General features: G+C 39.7%; 1 long non-coding RNA gene across 1 annotated transcript; it reads right to left on the bottom strand.

Annotated features, from left to right (window-relative positions):
* Window positions 1–13,363: 13,363 nt before the first annotated feature.
* On the bottom strand, window positions 13,364–14,739 carry LOC145012818 (uncharacterized). The gene is made up of 3 exons (XR_013664682.1): window positions 14,296–14,739; window positions 13,678–13,758; window positions 13,364–13,533 (listed from the first exon to the last, which is right to left on the bottom strand). It is a non-coding gene; the product is annotated as an uncharacterized LOC145012818 (long non-coding RNA).
* Between the last annotated feature and the right edge of the window lie 6,765 nt (window positions 14,740–21,504).

Here is a 21,504-nt window from a genome sequence, read left to right as displayed (position 1 = left end):
GAAGGCTACATATATACTAGTAGAAAATATAGGACTTTCTAGGAACATGCAAACAAAGAACAAAAACATTTCATTTCATACAAACATTTTCATTAAATACTTATGAAACTCACTAGCTTAAATGCTGATCTACTCTTTCAAAACTACTTGTATGTCCCAGGGATTCAGTAATTACAGGTAACAAACGGATTTTGGAGAAGGGACGCTGCGGCGCTAGTTTAATTTCATATTTTGACATCATAATGTAATTTATTTTGAACATGTCCACTTTTAAACAATGTAAACTTTCAATTATATATATGATGGTTGTATTGCTTTCTTTACTATGTATTCATTTGTTACGTTACCACATGAAGTCATCCGCCCCCGAACGTTTCCGCCGTTCCGGTATGGGGGTGTGACAGATTGGTATCAGAGCAATGTTTATAGTGAACTAAGTATATCGAACCTCATAAGATATACAAACTATAAATGCTTAGGGACTCGAAGTCTCTGACAAAAGTTTTCATACCTAAAATCCTCATTTCATATAAATAGATTATTTTGGGTTATGAAAATCCAAAATACATGCATACAACAAATTTTATGATGAGAATTATACAAATGTATTAAGACAAGTTGGACACTACGATTAGTTCTCGAGGTATGTAATCAAATTTGGGACGAATATAGCCTGATCAACTACGTTTATCCGAAATTAGACTAACGTATGTCGAGGAATGATCGTAGTGAGCAACAAGTCAAAATTTAACAAAATAGACACTAGTATCTAACGTACAATTTAAATACTATAGGAGTATTTGGTGCATACAATAGATTAATTAGTATTACATGTCTCAAGTTTTGTTCAAATCTTATAACCCTATTCTCGTATAGTCAAATGGCTGGATTTCACCCGCATGGAGACCCTTACTACCCAAACCAAGGCAACGGAGGATGGATTGAGGAGGATCCGGAAGAGGACGATGAGCCTATCGAGTTGGATGGAGGAGACGACTCTGGTACAGACTCGGAACCAGAGATAATCAACCCTCCAGCCATTAGGAGGAACTTCCAAGGACCGACTCCCGTCTGGGGAAGTCACCTCATCCACTGGAGCCAACAACAAGGGATATGTTCTCCCTACGGTATGTGTCGAGCCTTCTAAGACATCAAGAACGGAGGTTCAGCCGACCGAGCACTTCTGGCGATGGTAGGTAAACTGGCCACCAGTCCTACCAATCGGGGGTTCAAGCAAACCGAATCTGAGAGGTCAACGTGGAAGTACAAGTCCACACGGCCGATATCCGCCGCTTGGATATGTTGCAAAATGACATCCACCTCCGCACCGAAGCATTCCAAGCACAAACGAATGCAGCCCTCGCAGAGTTGAGGGAACAACAAGCCACCTTCGATAGGCGTCTTATGGAGTCGAAGCAATCGGATGCGGAATCGAGCTCCAAGCGCAACACACGTCGCAAGTAGTACTTGCGAAAACCTCAAATTTTGTTATAAGATAGGACTTCGGCTAAAAATTTTTACTTCCTTTAAATTCTTGTAATCGGAGACCCTATTTAGGGTCAAATTTTCGTGATCGTTGTATCATCTATCATATTAATATAATTTGCACGTTATTACTACTACGTTGAGTATCGCGTTCAATCTTTAAAATATTATGGAAAAACCATATGCTTATTCATATATTCGGATTTACGAATAACCTTCGCTCTTCTATCTGTGAGACTCATACTATCATCTGTTGTTGAACTATAGCAATTTAGTTCATGAGACACATTCATTATTCATTTATTATTATCCATATCATCATCTTTTAAACGTATAGTTAAAGATGCCGCCACGCAGGAATCCCACACGTAACCCTAACAACGAAACACCGATACCACCACCACCTCCACCTCCTCAATTTGATGTTGTCATGTTCCAGGCAGCAGTCACTGCAGTTGTGGCAGCTGCCATGTCACAGATCAATACCCTTGTTACTACGGGTTCAGGAATTGGCATACATCCTTCCAACCATGGCGATAGTCATGGGCAACCCCGGGAGTGCACCTATAAATACTTTACGAATGCTAAGCCTCGGATGTTTAATGGAACGGGTGGTGTGATGGTTTTAAGGTAGTGGATTGAAAGAACGGAATCAGTATTTGAAATCTGCTCCTGCCCCGAGCACAGCAAATTCAAGTTTGCAACTTACACATTTAATGATAAGTCTTTAACTTGGTGGAATGGCCACGTTAAGGTACTTACCCTGATAGTGGCAAACTCGATAAGCTGGGAGAGCTTGAAAATCATGTTGATGAGGGAGTACTGTCCACGAGGAGAGATTCAAAAACTCGAGCACGAACTCTGGACTTTGGGAATGATTGAAACTGACATAGCAACTTATACCAATAGATTCTGCGAGCTGGAAATCCTTTGCCCAGATATGATTTCTCCCGAGAGCAAGAAAATAGAGCAATACATTTGGGGACTGTCGCCCCAAATTCAGTCAAGCGTGTTAGCTTCCAAACCTGACACTTTTGAAAGTGCCAAGGAGCTGGCACAATCTCTTATTGATTACGGAAATCATCAACACTCAACAACTTCTGCACCAGAATCACACAAGGGAAACAACAATAACAACAACAAAAAGAAGAGAGGGTGGAATAAGGGGAAGGGTGGATCTTCCCAAGAATCCTCGAAGAAACAACAACTAGTTGCCGTAAACGCTGCGACGGTACCTACTACCGTTCCTACAAATCTCTACCCAACAAAGCCTTATATGGGCAACCTCCCAAAATGCACCAAGTGCAATTACCACCACCACGGACCGTGTCAGGAAATGCAGTGCTCCAACTGCAACAGAAAGGGGCACACTGTCCGTTTCTGCAAGCCCCCCGCAAAACCGATCACTCAAGTTCCCGGTGTTGGTGTAGGCCAAGCGTGTTACGGTTGTGGCGAGGTGGGCCACTACAAAAGAAACTGCCCAAAGGCAGCAAATACCGGCGGAGTGAGACGAGTACTAGTTATTGGTCACGAGGAAGCCGTAGCTGATCCTACAGTAGTTGTTGGTACGTTTCTTCTCGATAATTCATATGCATGCATCCTATTTGATAGCGGAGCGGAGAGAAGCTTTGTGAGCCAAAACTTTATTCACTTACTTAAACGTAAACCTAGCATGTTAGAAGAATCATTCACTGTAGAAATGGCAAATGGGAAAACGGAAAACAGTAATTGCATATACATGGGTTGTACATTAACTTTAGACGGTCACTCTTTCCCAATCAACCTTATGCCACTCCAAATAAAAAGTTTCGACGTTATAGTTAGCATGGATTGGTTAAATCCTCTTCGCTCCGACATCATGTGCTTTGAAAAAGGCGTTCGTCTAAATCTCCCTAACCATGAAACATTAGTGATCTACGGCGACAAATCAAGTACAAACCTTCGCATCATTTCATGCATCCAAACTCAAAAGTGTTTGCGGAAGGATTATCAGGCATTTCTTGCACACATCGTCGATACGAGTCGGGAGGTAAAGATATAAACAGCATCCCAGAGGTACGGGATTTCCCCGATATCTTCCCAGAAGAACTACCGGGATTACCACCACAACGCCAAGTCGAGTTCAGAATCGACTTAATTCCAGGGGCTACCCTTGTAGCAAAATCGCCCTATCGTCTGGCACCAGCAGAGATGCAAGAACTTTCCAGTCAGCTTAACGAACTTCACCAAAAAGGATTCATCAGACCAAGTTTCTCACCTTGGGGAGCACCGGTCTTGTTTGTAAAGAAGAAAGACGGATCGTTCCGGATGTGCATCGACTACCGAGAGCTGAACAAGCTCACTGTCAAGAATCGTTACCCTCTACCCCGCATTGACGACCTATTTGATCAACTTCAAGGAGCGAGCTACTTCTCAAAGATAGATCTACGATCCGGATATCACCAATTACGAGTACTAGAAGAAGACGTTCCCAAGACAGCCTTCTGAACCCGTTATGGACACTACGAATTTGTAGTGATGCCGTTCGGATTAACCAACGCACCAGCATTATTCATGGATCTAATGAATAGAGTGTGCCGTCCTTACTTGGATCAATTTGTCATCATATTCATCGATGATATACTTATTTACTCCCAAAGTAAGGAAGAACATAGTCAACACCTACGGAGGGTCTTAGAAACACTACGATCAGAGAAACTCTATGCGAAGTTCTCTAAATGTGAATTTTGGATTCGAAGAGTCGAATTTTTGGGCCACGTTGTTAGCGAAAAAAGGATACACGTGGACCCCTCCAAAATTAAGGCCATTAAGAACTGGTTGGCACCAAAGACACCTATTGAGATTCGTCAATTTCTAGATCTAGCTGGCTACTATCGCCGATTCATAAAGAACTTCTCGAGCATCGCGAAACCTCTTACTACATTAACCTAGAAAGGTGTGGTCTTTGACTAGGAAGCAAAACAAGAGAAGGCGTTCCAAACTCTGAAACAAGCCTTATGCACCGCACCAATACTATCCCTCCCCGAAGGGATAGAGGGTTTTGTAGTGTATTTCGATGCATCGAATCAAGGGCTCGGTTGTGTTCTTATGAAACGAGGGAAGGTTATTGCTTATGCCTCCCGTCAGCTTAAGACACACGAAGTAAACTATACGACACACGATCTCAAGTTGGGAGCAGTGGTATTTGCTTTAAAGATCTGGAGACACTACCTGTACAGAATGAAGAGTACTATTTACACCGACCACAAGAGCCTTCAACACATTATCGATCAGAAGGAGCTCAACATGCGACAACGACGATGGGTCGATTTACTCAATGATTACGAATGCGAGATTCGTTATCATCCTGGCAAGGCCAATGTAGCTGACGCCCTCAGTCGAAAAGAATACACTGGTCGGAGAGTCAAATCTCTGAATATGACCATCCATTCCCACTTATCCATACAAATTAAAGAGGCTCAACTGGAAGCTTTACAACCCGAGCATGTGACGGGTGAATCCCTGAGAGGAATGGAAGAGAATCTAGAAGTCAAGGGTGGCGGAGCCTATTATCTCATAGACCGTATCTGGACACCAAGACATGGTGGTTTCAGGGATGTGGTCATGACTGAAGCGCACAACACGAGGTATTCCGTTCACCCAGGTTCAAATAAAATGTATTTGGATCTTAAGAAACTGTACTGGTGGCCTAACATGAAAGCAGAGATTGCTACCTTTGTAAGTAAATGTCTTACTTGCGCTAAGGTTAAGGTCGAGTACCAGAAACCTTCAGGATTACTACAACAACTAGAGATACCGGAATGGAAATGGGAACGGATCACTATGGATTTCATAACCAAGTTGCCCAAGACAACGGGTGGACTTGATACCATATGGGTCATCGTCGACAGATTAACCAAATCCGTGCATTTTCTACCAATCAAGGAGACTAACAAGATGGAAAGGCTTACAAGAACTTACGTAAGGGAAATAGTACGATTGCATGGGGTTCCGATGTCCATTATCTCCGATAGAGATAGTAGATTTACATCAAGGTTCTGGCAGTCACTACAAAGTTCCTTAGGGACTAGATTAGACATGAGTACAACCTACCATCCACAAACAGACGGGCAAAGTGAGAGAACGATACAAACTTTGGAGGATATGCTGAGAACCTGTGTGATTGACTTTGGAAAGGCATGGGATATCCACTTACCTCTTGTCGAATTTTCATACAACAATAGTTATCATACGAGCATAAAGGCTGCTCCATTCAAAGTCCTTTATGGCCGCAAGTGCAGATCCCCTCTATGATGGACCGAAGTGGGCGACACACAACTAGCTAAAGGACGAGATACTGAAAGCACTCTCACCGGTCTGGAAATCATACGAGAAACGACAGAGAAGATCGTTCAGATTCGTGAACGGATGAAAGCATCTAGAGACCGTCAGAAAAGCTACGCTGACCAACGGAGAAAACCTTTGGAATTCCAAGTAGGAGACCGTGTTCTATTTAAAGTCTCGCCATGGAAAGGTTTGATACGCTTTGGAAAGTGTGGAAAGCTAAACCCAAGATACATAGGGCCTTTCGAGATTCTCGCTAGAATCGGCCCTGTAGCTTACAAACTTAATCTACCACGTGAACTTAGTAACATACAGCCAACCTTCCACGTATCGAATTTGAAAAAGTTTCTGTCCAATGAGACTCTTGTTATCCCACTCAACGAGATCGAGATCAACGAGAGCCTCAACTTCGTGGAAGAACCGGTAGAAATCATGGACCGAGAGGTCAAACAAACAAAACAAAGTCGCATACCCATCGTGAAAGTCCATTGGAACGCCAAGCGAGGACCTGAATTCACATGGGAACATGAAGATCGGATGAAACAAAAGTACCCGCATCTTTTTCTCTGATCCACTTGTATCTTTCTTGCTTTAAATTTCGGGACGAAATTCCCTCTAACGGGGGGATGATGTGACAACCCGATATTTCAACTACATGTAAACGACCTAAAAAGTCAAGTATTGTAACCACGTTAGTTGTAATAAAATTAACTTCGAAAATAAAATATCCAAAAATCACTAATTAAATTACCTATTATGTTAGAAGTCATTAAACCACGATCGTACGTAAAAAGAACGCCCAAATCCGACTTCGTATAAGAAAGTTAGGAATTTTTAAAGTTCGGCTTAACGGCAGACGGCTAAAAACACGAATCAAAGATCGAGCGACTTTTGGCCGGAATGACCTAAACGAGAATCGAAGGTCTCAACAATGGTATTTCAGCGGAAAAAAGTCTGGCAAAAACCGACGTCAGATAAAGAAGTTATGAATTTCTAAAGAAATTTTCTAACTGCGACCTTTTTAAAATAAATAATAAAAATAAATTTCGGAATTTGCCGACGGAATCTAAACGAAAGTTGTAGAGTATGGTCTCACCTTCAAGGGGATATAAAGAACGTCGAAAACGGAGTTCGTATAAAGAAGATATGAATTTTTGAAGTTTATTAAATAATTTATATATAAATTTATTTAAAAATTCTTGGTATTATCCGAAGGGGAATCACCAGATAGGGCCGAGTTATGCCCTGCGTAACCCCGTACGCCCAGCGTACGCGAGGCCTTGGCCTCGGTTCGTCCACGTCGCCCCTATGCGAGCTACCCCGACCCGTCCCATCCGAAGCCGAGGCAGTCGAGGACTCGGTCACGCCTGACGCACGAGTACGCCCCGCGTATGCTCGTACGGCCCGCGTACCGAGGCCTCTCAGCCCCCTATAAATAGAGATGCGAGGGTTCCGGGAAAAACACCCCGTTTCTCTCATTTCTCTCACGATCTTGCCTCGTTTTCCATGCCCGTACTACCCTGAAGCCCCGATCACTTTGCTCGAGTCCCGAAGGTCATTTGTGCCCCCGAGATTCACGAGAATCCCGAGGAAATCCACTTTCGCGAGCCGAAATTCTGTCCGCTTTTCATCTCGCAACCTCCGATCTTACAAGTGAGTTCATACCCCTATAATTTACACTTTTAAATGTTTTATGAGTACTTTTACATGCTTTTAAGGGGGGGGGGGGGGGGGGGAATACCAGTAAAACACTCGATTATTATCGTGTGTTATATAAACTTTCACTTTACGCGTTTTATCAAAGGAATCACACGTGATTTGAAACTATCAAAGGGAAACTTTCATATGCAAATTATACCACGACAACATTTAATCTTTTGAAATGAGAAACGATTTATGTATTTATATAAATCAGATACTTGCTTATACTACATTTCTGTGTGTCGGTTTTTGCACTGAAAAAACTACACTTTTCATAACAAGTGAACATTTTTACTAAGGGTTTATTATACAAACGAAACATACTTTTAGGAAACTATAATAGGTATAGTTTCACGAGAATACTACGAACTTTTACATACATGGAAATACTATTTCAAGAAGCTACTTTCATATACGATAACGAACGAGCGTTTTCACACGTAAATCTGTTTTATACTAAGTTTTGTGAGACACTAACTTCACGTACGTTCGAGTACACATTTCAAGTCCTGTATTATATACCAGAATCCCTTGGAGGGGGAGCATGGTGTTTGTGTATAGATCTATACGGGCTTGACAACCCGCGTCCTGACTGTTAGCTACAGTCTACCATTTGGGGTGACAAACGTTAGAACATTCCAACGCCTGAAGAACGTTGTGTATAGGCATTCCTTGTCAATAGCATGGTTATAAAACTCACATGGAGTATTAACGACACAATGATTTACGGGGTTTTTCAGACATATTGGAATTTTTATACGTACATACATTTACTAGAAACAAACATTTGTCCTGAAAGAAGCCTACATATATACTGGTAGAAAATATAGGATTTTCTAGGAACATGCAAACAAAGAACAAAAACATTTCATTTCATACAAACATTGTCATTAAATACTTATGAAACTCAGCAACTTAAATGTTGATCTACTCCTTCAAAACTACTTGTATGTCCCAGGGATTCAGTAATTACAGGTAACAAACGGATTTTGGAGAAGGGACGTTGCGGCGCCAGTTTAATTTCATATTTTGACATCATAATGTAATTGATTTTGAACATGTACACTTTTAAACAATGTAAACTTTCAATTATATATATGATGGTTGTATTGCTTTCTTTACTATGTATTTATTTGTTACGTTACCACATGAAGTCATTCGCCCCCGAACGTTTCCGCCGTTCCGGTTTGGGGGTATGACACCATCCTGTCTCAAAGTCAAGAACTCTTGAGCAAGCCGCTCCCGCTAAACACGAGGAACGCAGCGGGTGCGAAACATATCCCTGAACTGCTCCCCGGTAATAGCAGTCTGCTGATCATCCAAATATGAAACTGTCATCAATCTCCACCAGTCCTTCGCCCCAAGCCTCAACAGGTTCAGGGCACATTTAACCTTCTGGTCAGCAGTACAAGAGCACGTGAAGAAACATCCCTCCACTTCAGATAACCACCTCATAGCCCGAATAGCATCCTGTGTACCATCAAATGTCGGGGGCTTTGTATTATCGAAGTCCCGGTACTGGAAAGCCCTGCCGGCTCCTCCTCTAACCCCTGCCGCAGTTACAACCGAAGTAGCTGCAGCGGCAGCTGTCTCTGCTAGAGCTGCATATCGCTCATTAAAGTACTCAACCATCATGGTCTTAATCGACCTAAACATCTCTGACAGTTGTGCTCGAAAAGCCGCAACGACCTCGTCGTGCAGAATCTCCCAGATCCTGACATCCAGCTCCTCAATCCCAATCTGAACTACGGGCTCAGGTGCTATCGGCACCTCTGACCCTCCATCTCCCATCCCTGATCCTGACCCAGATCCCGACCAGGATCCATCAGCAAAGCATCTCGTCACCACCATGCTGCAAACACACCCAATATATCAGATAAACAATATAATGTTAGTAGACCAAACCCAAAACTCTAGGGGTTGTGACTTCCTTGCTACGCGTATAAGTCCTATGCTTTCAGTAGTACGGGGCCATACTACCTTCCGTGCCTACCCATATTTGTCTCAAGTATCACCACAATGACCTAATACTATACTCAACATACTATGCGCTCAACCCTCACTAATAGGGGACATCGCTTATCTCGCAACAGATCCTGCAGCTCCGCACCACTCACACATCCATGAAACTTCCATCAATCCCTGCAACGCTAGTGTATACTGGCTGCACATAACGCTGGACCTGATAGACTTTCGAATATCCGATCCTACACTAAGGTCGAATCAGACATTCTCAGGCTATAAGATCTTGACTACACACAGCCGTGGTGCATACACTAAACATCTACAGTCAAGATGTCAATTCCATACACACGAACCCTAGGCTAATAGGCATCATATAATCAGGCCAATCTATCATGCGATTCCTGAAGATCCCTAGCCAAGCACTAGCATGTTGTTCTAATCATATCAGAATATCTAATAACTGTATGGTATTTTGGGGCTTACTTACAAGCTCCGGCTGATCGTACTCTCTACATCCTCCATCCTTATCTTGAAAATCATTTTAAAATTTTGCTTTCCAAAAATCTCCTTGATTTGAGACTGGATTCACACAAGTGTTCCTCCAATTCGATCAAACCAAGGCTTTGATACCAACTTGTAACATCCATCAAATTTACACCAAATTTAAACTTTTAATTTAACAAAAGAAACAAATAGTAATCGTTTTTACAAAACATGTCCAAATCATTTATCATCAGAGTGTCCCAAACAGATCATAAGGATGAGGACCGGTACGGTCACGCCTTCGCCTTCCCTCGATCTCCTGAAGTACCTGAAACAATAAACTAAAAACTGTAAGCCCGAGGGCTTAGTGAGCTACCCCCAAAATACCACTACCGAACTGATAGAAACCATGCCAAATAATAATCAATCAATCAACATGCATATTGGGCCATTGGCCTGACTGGTCCGCCCTACTGGGCCTACAGTCTATCTGAATCTATCCCGAGCCTTCGGCATGACTGGTCCGCTACGTGGGCCTAGAGTCTCCCCGGACCGCTCATAGGGTATGTTGGCCTTCAGCACAAAGGAGGACCGCCTCAACCCAACCCACAAGCAAATAACCATGTGCGCATACTATCTTAAACGAGCATATACAAACATCAAGCATATCTATCTCACTGATCATCACTCATAGAATTCTCTCGTAACTAGAGCACCGACATAGCAGGTTACTAACATACCAATCCCTACGGATCATAAAAGCATAACATACTGTCTCCCCTAATTCCAATCAAACAGATCATATCACATGTAGCATACCATTACAATAACAACTAAAGGTTCGGCCTTGGTGTCGTAGACCCTATCGATATAGTGAGGATAACTCACCTTGCAGATGTTGACTCAGAAGGAAAGCTCCAAATATCGGATCACTCGTCATAGGCTCCACCACCTATAACCATAGCAGAATATACTCATAAGTCCCTATCCATATAAGGCACTCCATAACCCACTAGTCAAATCCTGATCAAGGTCAAACTCCTCAGTCAAGGTCAGCAGTCCATGTTGACCTCAACTCGCCGAGTACACCCAGATACTCGTCGAGTCCTTGAAGCACATTCCAACTCGCCGAGTTATCGGGGTGACTCGTCGAGTTCCTCTGAATCTCGATCAATCCTTAAGGCCACCCGTCGAGTTTCCTCCTTGCAACTCGACGGGTATACATGAAAACATATCCTTGGCTAAAACCCATACGACTCGCTGAGTTGTTCTTCAACTCGTCGAGTTTCATGACCATCTTCATCTAACTCGCCGAGTTGTTCAACCAACTCGTCGAGTTCATGGCTTCTTTCATCTGACTCGCCGAGTTGTTCATCCAACTCCTCGGGTTTAATACACATCTTCATATGACTCGCCAAGTCCCTTCAGTCATTTAAACATGCAGACGTCTTTAAGGCATGACAAGGTCCCAAATTGCAGATCTAACTTCCTTAAGCCTGCTTATCACGTAAAGTTGCAAACTTTACGTGCATGCATTGCTTTACAAGCTCTTAATGTCAAAACCAAACTTTTAATGGGTGTTCATGGACCAAAGGAACCTTAATCTCGACTTAAGCTGGAACTTTATGTTTGTATAATTCAAAGAGGGTCCAGATCTGAAGTTACAACTTCAGATCTAGCCCATGGATTGCCATACCAACTTCATACCCTTATAAAACCCTAAAACTCATTCAAAGATGAGGTCTAAACTGAAATAACTGAGGGTAATGGTTAAATACCTTCCCAAGAGATGTCCAAAGAAGTAGAATTCGATCTCCTCCCAGCTCCTTGCCTCAATCACTTGTTTCTCCAAACTCCTACACCAAAATTCTTCTCTCAAAGCTTCAACATACAATGGCACACACACACACACACGAGTTAGAGATGCAAAGGGGGTTGCAAAGGAACTCAGAGAGGCATGACCTTCTTTAAATAGAGGTGCAAACCCCGAGAATTAGGGTTTTACTTTCCAGCTCCTTCTCGCCGAGTCCTACAAAGGACTCACCGAGTAAATCACTTAATTCGCGATCCAACCCGCTGCTACTCGACGAGTAGGGATACCAACTTGTCGAGTAGGGCCAAAATCCAAAAATATTTTATTTAAAGTATTACCTGAGAGTCGGGGCGTTACACCTTAGTATGGATTTCTAACCTAGCTTTTGTCTTGCTTGTGCGACGTGTCTTCCTAAATGCTCACTAGAAGATGTTGCTGACAACCTAACTATAACATATCCGAAAGACCACGTAGCAACAAACTAGCAACAGATACGAGGTCGTGTTTTTTTTACTAGACAAGAACATGAATTCAAAATTCAATTTCATCCTTTTTTTTTGTTTCATGTATTTTTTTACATGCCTTTTTAACACCCTAATCTATATATTATCATTAAAACTTAAAAGGTAAATTGTTAGCTAAAAAGAAAATCAATCAAGGAGTCTAAAATAATAATAAAAAACATGTTAATATTGTGTACTAAATTGCTTTATATAAAAAAATGTTTTCGTAATGATATAGCTTTAAGTTAATTTTTACCGTAGTAGTTTATTTTTAAGGGAATCGAGTAACCTAACCAGTTTAAAATATTATTTTAATAATAATTATTATTATTGTTTTTGCAAAATGACCACTCGGTCTGGAATGGATTATTTCAGACACAAAATACTAGCTCAATCCCAGTACTATAGCCCAATGATATATATATATATATATATATATATATATATATATATATATATATATATATATATATATATATATATATATATATATATATATATATATATATATATATATAAAAGTCTCACACATAAAAATTCAGTATACGCGTTTTGGATTTTGCAATACCAATGATCGATCTACCACATTTCAGAACTAATTTTCAGGATAGATTCGTCAAGCCAAGTGAGTACTACTTTTTAAGCTACTTACATTTGATTTTGCAAACAACTTTATATATTCTGGAATAGTTTGGAAGTCGATGACCAACTTTGGAATACGATGATCTAGTCCGGAATTTCCCTTTTTTTTATGTTTTCCTATTGTTTACGTGTATAAATCTCATGTAAGTATCTTGGAGTGTGTTTAGGATCGCTTTTTTAGACCGAAGATAGTTTTCAAAGGCAATCCAAAATGTTACTGTAAGTCTGGAACACGAAGAGCATAGTCCGAAACCCTTTTGGGATGATGTACAGAATGATAATCTGGAATAACAACTACATATATTTTTTTCCTTAATGATGTTTAATAACCTTTATTAGTCCAAAGATGATTTTGTGTCACACCCCCGGCCAGGGCGGAACATGTCGGGAGTGCGATTAAATTCATGGATCACAAATAAATTAAATATATAGCACAAGTACAACGATAAACAAAAAAACAACATTTGTATTCCATCATTAAGTTTTAATACACGGTTCATATAGATAATAATAGTACAGTAGTTGCCTTAAACAGGTAGGCAGATAAAAAAAACTAGATAGCTAGGTCGTCTGCAATCCACGACTAATCTTCTATCTGAAAGTATGTCTAATAATCCCCTGAGAATACATGTAAGTTCTAGGGTCAACACAATGGTTGGTAAGTCTCACGGATTTTCTAAAATAATTATACTTTTAATATGATCTAAAAAGTATTGCCTTTATTGTAAGTAAAATATATAACAGTGGGGCCGTAACACTCACCTTAACGAGCGGTTATCGAGTCGTTATGAAAACCGAGATGTGTTGACGTGAAGTCGTTATCTATGGGATTAATTCGATTTCCTAGAAAATTTCGATATAAATTAATATTTGGGAGCGATTTGATATTTCAACCGAGTATTATGATTTATTTAATAATTTCCCAAAGTTTTGTTAATCTAGAGTTATTTAAATAAAAGTTTATTTAAATAATTCTATCTAAAAATTGAATTTAATATCTTCCAAAATTTTAATTTAAATTCTATTTAAATTAAAATTTATTTAATAATTTCTAAAAATTTATTAAATCTAAAGTTTATTTAAAAAAATTAATCAATATTATTAACAAAAAAAAATTTAGATTTGATTCATTTTGAAAGGTTTTTCCACCACACGATAGATTTTGCCAAGTTTATTTGAAGTTTCAATAGATTTGGAATAAATTTGGAAAAGTTTTAAAAAATGGATATAATGTGATTGTTTAGAAAGGAAATTTGAATACTGGTGTTTCATTTCTTCGTCTTCATGCACGAAGGGAAAGGAAAAAAAAACATAAAGTGGTCCTACGATTTCTGATTCGATCGACGCCACATAAACGATGGATGATGCAAGGGGACTTACGGGGTGGAGTAGCAGTTTAGGGGAGGTGGTGGTCGGTGCTGCAACAGAGAACTGACGGACTGTGGTCTTCTGCCGCCTGTTTCTTGCTAGTAATCAGCGGCGGATACAAAACGTTTTAGTAGGGGTGACATTAAAAATAAAATTTCAAAAAAACATAAAGAAACATAGATTTTTTACACTACGTGCCTGAATCGGAGCAGTGGCCCAGCACCCTCTAGGCTCCACTAAGATCCGCCACTGCTGGTAATGGTGGGTTTAGATGCAAGGGAGGTGGAGAGACTCTTGGGGACTGAATTCAGCAGTAAACATGGACTAGGGGTGAGGTTTTCCGATGGCGGCAGTGGGTGGTGAAGTGGTGGTGGGATGGTGGTTTGTGGTGTAACCGAGAGTGCGAGATGGAGGGTATTTTAGAGAGAGGTAGTGATCCTTAGAGAATAGAGAAGAGAACCGGAGATTGGTGTGTTGAATCGAGTCACCAAAGCCTCCTTTTTATAGCCAAGAGTCCATACATACAAGCTTTGAAGAGCCATGTCTCCAACTCATTTTTGTACCTTTCGGTGAAACTTGCACACAAAGGAGAGGAGGAAAGAAGAAAGAACGTAGGGAAGAAGTAGAAGGTCCAAAAAAAAAATTCTTATTTTTAGCTTCTAGAATCATATGTGGGTCCCACATGAGGTTATACCCCCATTAAATGCCCAAAAACACACAAAACCGGGTGTATTAGGATTTGTGCATCGAGAATTTTTTTTTGAAAACACTGTTAGAGTTTAATTTAAGGATTTCAAAACATCAAACAAATTGATTTTTGGAGTTACGGACTCCGGGAAATTGCGTTTGAATTTTCGCGTCTAAACGGCTCGAGTGTGAAATTTAATAAGACACTATAACTTGAGTCCAAAAATGCTCTCGTAAATCTCGTTAGCAAAACGTTAGTACCTCAACGGGTCGATTCGGTTTTACGCGATTAAAGAAAAACAATGTTTTACTGTCTGTTTTTTCTTAAAACTATCGTATCTTTTGCATACGAACTCCATTTTGGACGTTCTTTTTATTTTCGGAAACATGAGAATATGTACTATAATATTTTAATTTTGTTTTGCTCTGAACTGCATAATGCAAAATTTCATTGTTTCTAACGCATCAAGTAGCGTTACCGTTTAAGTAGTTTGATTCGGTTTACAGTTTACACATTTGGAAGTAAGCTATCATCTGACATCATGTAATGATTGAAATAAAATTATTTATTTTACTTTAGATTCACTAAAACACAATAAGTAAGATTATCACGAGATTTACAGAGAAATGCCGGTTATAATTTTTGCCCTAAATTTTGGGATGTCGCATTACCTCCCCATTAAAGGAAATTTTGTCCTGAAATTGAGTTTGTACTCATAGTACACAGGTCTTCGATAAATACTAACGTATTTATGTGGTACATGATCCCTTCCTGGTCCTTCTATAATCGCCTTATACATACATACCGTATATAATCAAGATCGAATAGACGGTCGAATAAGTGATTTTATCTTAATCCCACAACCAACCAAGGAGTAGGAAGTAAAGCGGAGTCACAAATCCGAAGTCTATAAAATCCTAATTATATACAACCCTAGGTATATACTTAGCAAGCATAGATTATCAGCAAGGGTCCTTAGTTTCTATATGAATGACGTGATTATTCAGAGAGGGGGGGGGGGGGGGGGGGGGAGCAATTAGTGACTATTTGTAAAGTGGTTTCTATTTGGTTGATTACTATATCTACTATGTAAGTTTTATTAAGTTTGCGGAATTTATGTTTTTCCGTGTTTCGAAACATATGGTCAATAAAGCTTTTATCGGCACTAGTTGTAACATCCCAAAAATTTGGACCAAAATTTTCATTTTTAAATTAAACAACTATAAAACAATTTATAGAAAACATCATCAAGTTATTTCATTCCATAAAACCATAGCTCATATGTCTCAAAAGCATTTCATAAGATAGTAACAATGTCAGAGTACAAATCCCAAGAATCTCATAGGCGGAAAATCATGTCTGTGATGTGCTGCTACTAGGCCGACTCCTTTCCCTTCGAGAAATAAGTACCTGAAACCAAAAATAAAAATCGTAAGCACAAAGCTTAGTGACCATCATACCACATACAATAATATAAACATACTGCCAGGCATATCTGGGTGCCCGCCTTACCCTTCTGAGCATATCTTGGTGCTCAATCTACCCTTGTCAGGCATATCGGGGTGCCCGACCTACCCCTTGTCAAGCATATATGGGTGCTCAACCTACCCGCCGGTTTATTTCAACTGGCTATGGGGACTATTTCACCCCTACCACTACCACATAAAACATAGCATAACATACTGTCATGCATATATGGGTGTCCAACATATCCTGCCAGTATATCTCAACCGGGTCCGGGGACTAGTCCCCTTCCTAGCACTACCACAAATATCATAGCATACTAGCACATTAAGCATAACAGATAGTGGCACACCAGATAATTATCACAAAGACAATCATCTTTAATATACTCTTACTAGTGGGCCGACATTGGTGTCTTCGACCCACTTCTACTAGAAGGTAACTCACCTCAATGTCGTGAAGTAGCTGAACTACCCTCGGTGTTGGGATCAACTCCTCTCAAACTACTACACATAACAATCTCTTTTATTTACCTTTCATACTCATACCCCTTTAAGGGTCAACTCTGGTTAATGATCAAAGTCAAAGTCAACATCCTGGTTGATAAAACTCGCCGAGTTGGTCCATCAACTCGTCGAGTTCCATAATCCATAAAACCTTGGAACCTCGACCCTACCCGTCCAGTTCTTCCATTAAGTCGTCGAGTTCCATGATTCATAAAACTCTATAAACCTTGATCCTACTTGTCACGTTCTTTCATTAACTCGTCGAGTTCTTCCTTATAACATAGTCGGGACCTCTTACCTACAACTCGCCGAGTTCCTTCTTGAACTCGCCGAGTTCTCCTTCATACAGAGTTAGGACATTTTGCTCATAACTCGCCAAGTTCCTCCTTGAACTCGTTGAATTCTTCGATCTTGAAGTCCAAAAATATCTAACTCGCTGAGTCATCTCTTAGACTCAACGAGTTTACTCAGTAACAAAAAAAAGTTGGGGGACCACGACCCAACTCGCCGATTTGTATGAACAACTCTTCGAGTCCCCTATAGTCCAAATCCATCCAATCGTTTCTGGTCAGGCTTAATGCATCCAAAATAAAGATATGGTTCTCTAGGGTCGATAAATCAGGTAAAGTTTCTAGCTTTACGTGCATGCATGGGTTATTTAGCTCAAAAAGCCCTAAAAATTGGTTCTTATGATGCATGGGACTCCCATGGCCATAAAGTTGGCACATTTATGCCATGGAGTCCGTCAAAGACTCTAGATCTGAAGTCTTGACCCCAAACATGCTTGCATCCATGAATGGTTCAAAAAATGGCTCCTTAAAGCCCTAAACTACTCCATGAAGGGATAAACGAATAGATAAGGTATAGACTTTATACCTATAATGGACTAGAAATGAAGTTCTTCATCTAGATCCAAAGCTCCTTCCTTCAACCAAACACTTCTAGCTTCCACTCCTTCTAGGAAAATTCCAAAGAGTCACTCATTTCTCTCTTACACATACTTACAAGGCTCAATAGCATAGATTAGGGTTTTCTAGACTAAAGGAGGCGATGAGGGAGGCCACAATGGGGTGTTAAGGTCTTTAAGTAGGGTGCAAACCCTGAAAATTAGGGTTTCACTCTGGCAGCCCTACTCGTTGAGTCGGGGATTCTCGGTTCGTCGAGTAGACTTCAAGTCCCGCATCCAAAATCCCTACTCAACGAGTTTGGGGCCTCCAACTCTTCGAGTCCCTTTGCAAAAATGAATAATTCTTTATTAAAATACATACCAAGAACCGGGCATTACACTAGTATTAATTAATAACGAAACCTAAACATTGTTGATATGAAACGTACCAGTAACCTTAGGTGGTTCCTGGAGAGCATCTCCAGCAGTGATCATAAGTACCCTTCCATTGCCACCTTGATTCATTAGTTTTGGGCAGTCCTTCCGAAAATGCCCTGGTTGATTGCATTCAAAATAGTTATGGCTTCCTCCTACCGTAGTGGTTAGGGTGTTTCTGCAGTACCTTGAGATGCGACCTCTCATGTTACACTTTTTGCAGATTATCTCTCTGTAATTTCCGACATGATGTGAATTACACTCCATACAATAAGGTAAAGTTCCAGTGTCAGACTTAGCTGGGGTGGGAATGTTGGCAATTGTGGCATAGATAGCCAAAGGTTCTGATTCAGTTTTGTGATGCTTGGAGTCCTCCTTTGATTTCCCATGAAACTTCCTATTGGTGCTTCCATCATGATTCTTTTCTACTAGTAGGGCCATGGTACCCTGACGGAAACACTGCTTAGTCAACTGATAGGCCAATTGCTTAGCACTATCGAAAGTCGATGGTTCGGATGCAGTAACCAGACCCTAGACCAGTGATGCTAGTCCCCATATTTATCTCTTAATCTTCTTATCTTTCGAGGGTACCATTCATGGGAAAAGGTTAGCAAGCTCATTGAATCGGGAGGTGTAGGAAGCTATCTCAGATCCTTGCATGGTCAGATACCAAAGCTCCTGCTCCAGGGCTTGGATTTCTTGTCGGGGGTAGTATTCTTTGATCATCATTTGCTTCAGTGGTTCCAACCCATAGCATAATCTTCAGCGATTCCCATGGAATTTTCATGGCTATTCCACCAAGTTAAGGCGGAGTCCATCAGCATGCATGTAGCATACTTGATCAGTCATTCTTCAGGGCATGCACTGATGTAAAAAACCGCCTCAATCTTTTTTATCCAACATGATATACCAATGAATCTTTTAGTGTCGTAGAAGGATCGTGGTTTACAGCCCATGAATTCCTTGTAGGAGCAATGTCTAGGGTTGTTTTAGTGAGTTATTAGAGTGCCACTTCCACTATTCCCGGTGTTTCCGTTTCGGGTTGCCACGTATGTTACCAAGGCTGTAGAAATTCCTTGTGCAAGCATGTTTTACATCACGGTGGGGTCTATTTGAAAAGTTTGGTTCACATTTGTTACTTATGGGGCTTCTCCATGGTTTGGAGTTTCCACTGATTTTTGAGTTGCTGGTAGGGCTTTCCTCTGGTTGCCTTGGGGAGTTGGCAGCGGACGAACTCGTGGTTCCTTTCGTAGAGGCATTGTCCTAAACGTTTAGAAAAGGCACGCTTAAGTTGTTTATACTACTTAATCATAAACAAGCATGTAGGAATGATAATGTATAATTTATTCCTATAATCCCATAGATTTCCAAGTCATAGAGTGAGATTGATTCGTGAAATCCGACCATTTTTCAAATGATAGGGGAAAGGTGATAGGTTCAAAAATATTCTAGATTTCCGAATAATAGAAGGGAATCTTAATTGTCAATGATTTTGAAATGTATCAGTGTTTATATATATATATATATATATATATATATATATATATATATATATATATATATATATATATATATATATATATATATATATATATGGATTCTAAGATACTAGGTTGCTGAAGCGAATATGGAGAACATTCTTCAATCTCTAATACTCTCAACGCTTGTAGTCTGTTAAACTCCTTGTTCAAGGTTGGTTGTGCACCGACCTGACCATAAATAACATAGGCGAACGCTCCAGGTTTATTTGTGGTACGGTTTATGTATGACACTAACCTTTAATTAAGGCATTTGACCTAAAGGGTTGAGTTGGTAGTTTTAGTTAAAAGGGATGCTCAAAATTTTTATTTAAGTGATCTCATCGCGGGTCAGAGTATATATAAACTCTTATATATTATGTTTGGTGGGGTTTGTACTATTATATGTTTTTTTTTGTACTTCCCGAATACCGAGCATAGACAGGGGCCAGGTATGAAGCACCGGAGGTCAGAACCATTTTGGTATTTAAGTTGTTCTAAAATCCAACAACCATATGCGGCACTTCAAGCCAAATTCCCCGTACCATGAGTAGTCGAGAAGTAGTGTTATGATTAATAATACTTTTATTAGAAGCTAGTTTGTTATAGTTGTATTCCTCTTTCGAGGATACGAGTTCTCTATACCCAGTTTAGCTCTAATACCATTCTATCACACCCTCGTCCAAGGCAGAACATGTCGGGAGTGTGACTAAATTCATGGATCACAGATAAACTGAATATATAGCAAAAGTACAATAATAAACAAAACAACATTTGTATTCCATCATTAAGTTTGAATACATGGTTTTTATAGATAATAATAGTACAGTAGTTGTCTTAAACATGTAGGCAGATAGCAAAAACTAGATAGCTAGGTCGTCTGCAATCCACAACTAATCTTATATCTGAAAGCCTGTATAATGATCCCCTGAGAATACATGTAAGTTTGAGGGTTAACACAAAGGTTAGTGAGTGTCACAGGTTTTCTAAAATAATTATACTTTTAATATAATCTAAAAAGTATTGCCTTTGTTGTAAGTAAAACGGTGCTTGGAAATGTTTGATAAAGATAGTAATATAAACCGTGGTTTCTAGATAATGAAATCTCGTTAAAGTTTAAATTGACAAAATTATACGAATAACAGATAAACAGACATATGGGAATATGGATTTTATCTAAAAATAAATCAAAGTTTTGTTAATCTAGAATTTATTTAAATCAAAGTTTATTTAAATAAATTTTATCTAATAAATTAAATTTAATATCTTCCAAAATTTTAATTAATAATTTTTAGAAAAAATAATTTAAAGTTTATTTAATAAAATTAATCAATAATATTTAAAATGTAAAATGAAAAAAAAAAAAAAAAAAAAGTTTGGATTCATTTTGAATGGTTTTTCCCCCACAGGGTAGATTTTGACAAGTTTATTTGAAGTTTCAATAGATTTTGACTAAATTTGTAAAAGTTTTAAAAAATGGATATAATGTGATTGTTTAGAAAGCAAATTTGAATAGTGTTGTTTCATTTATACACAGGATGTATTTACCTCCAGTGTTTCATCGTCTTCATGCACGAACGGAAGGGGGGAAAAAAAAAAAAATACATAAAACGGTCCTACGATTTCTGATTCGATCGACGCCACATAAACGAGGGATGATGCAAGGGGACTTATGGGGTGGAGTAGCAGTTTAGGGGTGGTGGTGCCCGGTGCTGCAACAGAGAA

This window comes from Lactuca saligna, chromosome 8 (assembly GCF_052625555.1).
Source record: "Lactuca saligna cultivar CGN05327 chromosome 8, ASM5262555v1, whole genome shotgun sequence".
In the NCBI taxonomy this organism is placed as follows: Eukaryota; Viridiplantae; Streptophyta; class Magnoliopsida; order Asterales; family Asteraceae; genus Lactuca; species Lactuca saligna.
Note: the sequence above shows the minus strand (reverse complement) of the source record. Positions and strands in the feature narration are given on the sequence as shown.